General features: G+C 35.3%; 1 long non-coding RNA gene across 1 annotated transcript in view; it reads left to right on the top strand.

The window, feature by feature from the left end:
• LOC121634919 overlaps window positions 1-5,675 on the top strand; it is a 28,832-nt gene extending 23,157 nt beyond the window's left edge. Inside the window, exons 2-4 of the long non-coding RNA XR_006009324.1 lie at window positions 5,086-5,150; window positions 5,269-5,321; window positions 5,568-5,675. This is a non-coding gene — a long non-coding RNA (uncharacterized LOC121634919). The remainder of the gene's footprint in view (window positions 1-5,085; window positions 5,151-5,268; window positions 5,322-5,567) is intronic.
• Window positions 5,676-6,000: the final 325 nt, after the last annotated feature.

The following is a 6,000-nucleotide window of genomic DNA, read 5'->3' on the forward strand; positions in this document are numbered from 1 at the left end:
CAACCAGGGAGAAAATGTTTATATTTCTGCAGCCAGCACTTGCCAGAAATAATCTCACAAAAGCATCACTGTTGTAAAAACTCATTTATCTGGAAAAAAACATTACCAGGATGGTCTAGTTTTACTTAAAACTTGTAAGATAAAATCAGAGACTAAGTCCATCTTTGTCCTTGAAAGTTAAAATGGGCACAACACAATTAATGCTTAAATGACCAAACACTTGCTTGGTAAACAGATCTTCATCCTTGTGCATGATTTCAATCAAAGATAGTCATTAATAAAGAATAATTATAGTAATTTAATTAGACTGGTTATATTTTTAGCTTCATTAATATTCGATTCAAAAGTGTTGTGTGTGCTTTGTTATGCATTTCAGTAATAAAAAAGTTTTTTTTTCTTTTTGTGTTATTTAGCTACAAGAGTAACTTGAATTATTTAGTAATATTTAGCTCAGTTTAAAGCCAACTCCTCTAGTCCCACTAAAGCACTATAGCAGGCAACATAAGCTCCTCTTACACATTACATACTGCTTAATGTAGTAAAACTGCTGATAGGTTTATTTCAGTGTTGAACTACAGATGTTAAAAGCTTGTCTGATGCAGTGAATATAGGGATATTATGTTTTTTAAATGTTTAATGTGTAAAGTGCTATCAGGAGCTAGTGGTCAGTAGACAGCAGTCAGAGACTCAGTTTAGAAAAGAAAGGAGGAATTCTGATTGTGAAGCAATCACAAGTGGACCATAAAAGATAGATTTTCACTATCTAGCAAATGTCTGTATTTGTTCCAAATCGCTGCACGCGCAGTAGCTGCCCAGCATATCCTACTTCCAATCAGCTGAGTCCTTCAGAATTTTTCAGACTTGTTGAACAGCATACTGCTGGAGACTACCAGGGGAGAAAAAATGGTGTTTTTCTAGTTTTCAGCATTTTCCTTCACTTTTATGGTTATGTGCGTGTGATTTGGGTTTTAAACCCATTAGTAGGATATCTAGACCAACCAACATGCATGTAATGAGAAAGAATGCTCACATTCCTGATTAAACTACTGTCTTATGCCAAACTGACGCAGAGTATAATTCACTATATTTAATGTTTTATCAAGTTGCATAAAGGTTTTTGAGGTTTGAGTTGTAGATGGCTAAGATTTTGCCCTACTGTTTCACCTTCTGAGTAGCTGTAAACTTAGCTTTACAGTCAGATTATTTCCTCATTCTCCAAACTGAGCTCTCAGGCCCCCGTCTACGGGAGGTAAGATGTCACCAGCTCACCAAAAACTGAACACAACCTTATTAAAAAAAAAATCAAATAAATCACCCCAAAATAAAATTTTTAATGGGAATTAATATGAGACTTACTTTAATTTATCATGTCAATTGAACTACTTTTTAGAACATCTTTATGATGGAGAAAACCAATGTTATTGAGCAATTTATTGAACACTATAGTACAGCAGGTCTACTACTGTACAATAACTAGAAAATAAGGCTAAGTTACATTTTATGAAAATATAACTATGGGTCTGATGGCCGTAAGTCTTAATGTCCCTTTTTCCTGAAAAACCTTGAGTCCCACACCAACTCCCCCCCAAAATACATGAAAAATGGTAATCAATCTAAACAGTAATAACACTTCGTGCATTTTTCCATTAATGTCTGAATACAGATAAACTACATATTTGGAGGTTCAACCACAGAAATACAAATGCAAGACTTTTCAGTCCAGTCTCATGAGTTGCCATCCTCAGCAAGCTTGTGGCTGTTTAAAACATATTGGGTTGCTGGGTCAAGCTTATTGCATACTCACAAAGAGCAGGGGACTTTGTTTTTGTTTTTGAGGTGGCAAGAACAAAGTTAGTTGTGGGTCATTCTGTTGAATCTTTTGCATCAGTGAAAAACCAGAAAATACATATTTCCACTTAATGCTTTTTGACCAGTGTGTTGAGAACAAGCTGCAAGAACTCCTAAACCAGAACTGAAAGAACAAATCAGGCCATTTTGTTCTTGCCAGCTCTGTTCTTGTGGAGAACATAACAAACTTTTGTGTCCACCTTGATCAAATGAGTTAGTGTCTTTTTACATTTTCTATCACTCGCCAGTTAAATTATGGAGCTGGTCTCTTGTCAAATCAGTAGTTAGCTTTGGTAAAAGAAAAGCCTCATTTTGAGTTTTGAAAGTGTTGAAAGAGACCTTTCCCAAAGCCTGCTTGGAAAATCAGCAACTATAGTCATTACTTGTCAGAGAATTAACTGATGAAGATACAGGGGGGCTTACAGATGTAATGTTTGGAAGGGGCCTTGAGGTTTAAAATGCCAGTGGGGATCAGTTCACCTACTGCCATGACTGTTTCCTGCTGTTAAGATCCACAGCCCGACAGCTGTCTGCACTGGCTTTGATATGAGAGGATTGGAAAGGCTGAAAAAGACAGAATAGATGGAAAGAACCAAAAAGCAATAAAGAGACAAAAAGAGGATGACTGTCTTTGATATCTAAGGACAAAGGGAAATAGGACAAAAGGACCAGATTGGAGGGGCATGTGTATATGATTGACAGTGCTTTTCTTTTGATCAGCCATGGGAGAAATGGGATGAGACAAGTGTATGTGTGGCTGTTTGTGCATGTACTGTATGTAGCTAGGAGACAGTCCCCATGGAGATCGCTGGACTAAGCATTTAGCAAAGAGTGAGCACAGAAGATAGCTGGTGTTGGTTTCTGTGTTGTGCACAAGACTGGCAGTGATGCGATAAGACCAATGTTTGATACATTGGTTGAGTAAAAAGGAAGTTGTTTTATATTAATTCACATGCAGTAATGTTTACATACATACTTGTCAGGCAGCTTTGCAGATACTCCTTAATTGTCTCTAATGCAAATTTTCCAATGATAATGTGACAAAATTGAGACATTGTGCAAATACTATTGACCCATTTAGGATGAACAAGGTATGCAGATGTCAGTACACATGCATTCTAACTGTTATATTACTGTTATAAAACTATAAGCTGCTTACCAGGCCATGTGAAACTACTGCATGCATTTACAGTATGATATACACAAGGGCATGCTTAAATACTGTACAAATGGCATGTCAGTGAGCGAATGCTTGGGAAACATTTTCTTTTTCCATCTACTGTATTAACCTTCCACCGTTAAGTATCCATTTCTCTTGAAATGCAGTTGCAGAAGTGGTTAAAAGATTTTCCTGTAAAATGAGACACCCCTTCAAGAAGCTGAATCCTTTTAATATAAACCAGTGCTGTTTCATAAACTCCTTCATCACCATTAACACAACATTTTTTCATGTCTAGCTAAGAAAACAGTGCACAGTGCGAGATCAAAAGAAAATAAGCTGATAAAAGTAAATGGATAAATTGATGAATAAATATCAGATGACTGTCATTCAAAATAAAGCAATTTTCCTACTAAGCTATAATATGCTGCATGTGAACAATGAAAAGGAGATATTTTGTCCAAGAATTCTGCATGTTAATAAAAGGAGCAATTTATTTTCGAAATGAAATTCTTGAAGCCTTAAATTATATTTGCCTGAACTTCAGAAAGCAGATTTACATGGAAATGGCACAATGGATTTCACGCTGCATCTCTTACATCAGAATCACTTACTGTACAATAACTGGGAATTATTTCAATGTACATATGGATCTGTGGGTATCACAACGAAGACTCCATGCTAATAGATTTAGTTGAATTACTCTTAGTCTCACATCTATTGCATGTAAATTTATCACTGTTTCGCTTTTCTGTTTTCCTGTTTTTGCTAATGTGATAAGTGCAACTAGCAGTAAGAATTTACAAAAATCTGAATTATTGAGCCAAACTTTCTAGATAATGCCACTTCCAACAGATTTTGACGTTAAAAGAAAGCCTTTTATTATACTTCAACTAACTTCACATATGTTCTCTGCAAAAGCAGTCATATGTACATAACTTCTTATTCTCCATTGCACCAGGGTGATTTGCTTCCAGATACCCTCAGTCAGCTATACAGCATGAAACTGGGTCATGTAGCATATCAGGAGAAATGTTGATGTGCTCCCAGGCCGCTATACATGTCCATGTAATCTGAAGGCACTTTATTACAGCAATCAATACTGTTTCAGAGACGTGACTGTACTTAAAAAGACACTGATCAGTGAAGCCACTGGAGTCATGAATTCTTTCACTGACAAATTAATAAAAGATACAACAGAATAATCTCAATTAAATCTTAATATATTCTATAGAAGAGCTGGGAAATGTGTCGTCTATTCTTTAAATGTATTATCAATGCAGATGAATGAACATCTAAAATGTTGAAATGTACAGGATCCTTCATGAGTAGATTTATTTTCATTTTTATTACAAAGTCTATAATTTTTTAAAAACATGAATATATATAAGTGAACTGTTTATAGAACATGTATCAGACAGTTTTAAGGTTGGATTTGGAACAGATTTTAGATGCCACGAAGGGGCAACACAAAGAAAAAATTCCATAAAAATCAACCAGTTAATCCAGACCAACAAAACTTAACCTACATCAAATACATGTAATCTCATGGGCACCATGCCAGATTTAAATTGACGTGGCCACACATATCTAATTAAAAATGTTGATGATATATGAATAAAATTAATTTTGCTGTATGACTGTTAACTTTGTTTTGAATTCAATTTGTGTCAAAAAGATCAAGAAAGACACTTCTCTGTCCCACTATTAAATAAAAATTCAGAAAGAACGTGCATTGATTAAAAATGTTCTTATTTAGTTAAAAATGTCTAAGGTTAAAATATTAGCCATCTCCAAATATCTGGAGAGTATTTGACAATATGTGATTAGAAATGCATTTAACGTGCAGTAATTGTAAAGATTTGTTAAATGATGGGATTGTGTCAAAAGGGCCAATGTTGATATATTTGTGATTGTGCACATTTTCTGTACAAAGTCAATATGTGCAGTGAAACGCTCAACTGTAAATTGGACAGTGTCGACAGCTGATTTAATATAAGCAGAGAGAGATTGGAAAAGGACAGACATCTCCCATGATATCATTTCTCTTGTTTTCCAACTTTATCTGCTGTCAACAGGTTCTGGATTCTGGCACAACCTACATCTGCCTCATCCGAGTGGCCTGTTCTCATCACTGATGCAGGTATATCAGGTATATGTGCTAAAAGTTGTCAACAGTTACTCATGAATCAGCGGAGTCTCTGAGTTTTTACCAAAAGCAGCTAATCTGTCAGTGTTTTAACTTTCAAATTTCTCTTTAGACTGATCTATCACCATGAGACCTGAGCTGAAAAAACCTGAGCGGCAGACCCAGGTAGAACAGTTAATTATACATTATGACTGTTGTTTAAATCCGCACCTGTGATCAGAGAAAAACAGTTGGCAAAATAAATGTAACTCTTTCATTCTGGTGTAATGAGTGGATCCAATATCATTTCTGCTACAAAGGTTGATACATAAGAGGCAATATTAGTTTATCACCACAATACAATTTTAAATCGATGGAGATAATGCAGATTAATAAGTTCATATATGTGACATTTTTTTATTCTTTTTCCAGGGTGTTTTCTTTAAGTGGACATACTGTGTGGCACACTTTGCCCCAACTAGTGAAAATAGTACATAGAAGCATGCAGCAGAAGCATGAATCCACAATTTCCTGCAAAAGCATGAAAGTAAATGTTAAAACACTTCAGTAGAACCAAAAAACATATTTTTAGAGGCTTGCACAATAACTTATAGGAAGACCAGTCAGTGAAAGACGCACACTTCCTGGATTTGGGAGCAGAAAGGTCAATGTACTGTGGTAAAACACTCGTGTTATCTTTTATATAGATTTTGTTATAGTACTTTTAATGGTATACAGCTTGTTCTGAAAGAATATTACTCTTTAAACTGAATGCTTCACAGCTAGGCTTTGAAGCATATTATTGCCTGTAATGTACAACTAAGACGGTTTATTTGTATACCACATTTCATGTGCAAGAAAGCTC

This window comes from Melanotaenia boesemani, chromosome 23, assembly GCF_017639745.1.
Source record: "Melanotaenia boesemani isolate fMelBoe1 chromosome 23, fMelBoe1.pri, whole genome shotgun sequence".
Lineage (NCBI taxonomy): Eukaryota > Metazoa > Chordata > Actinopteri > Atheriniformes > Melanotaeniidae > Melanotaenia > Melanotaenia boesemani.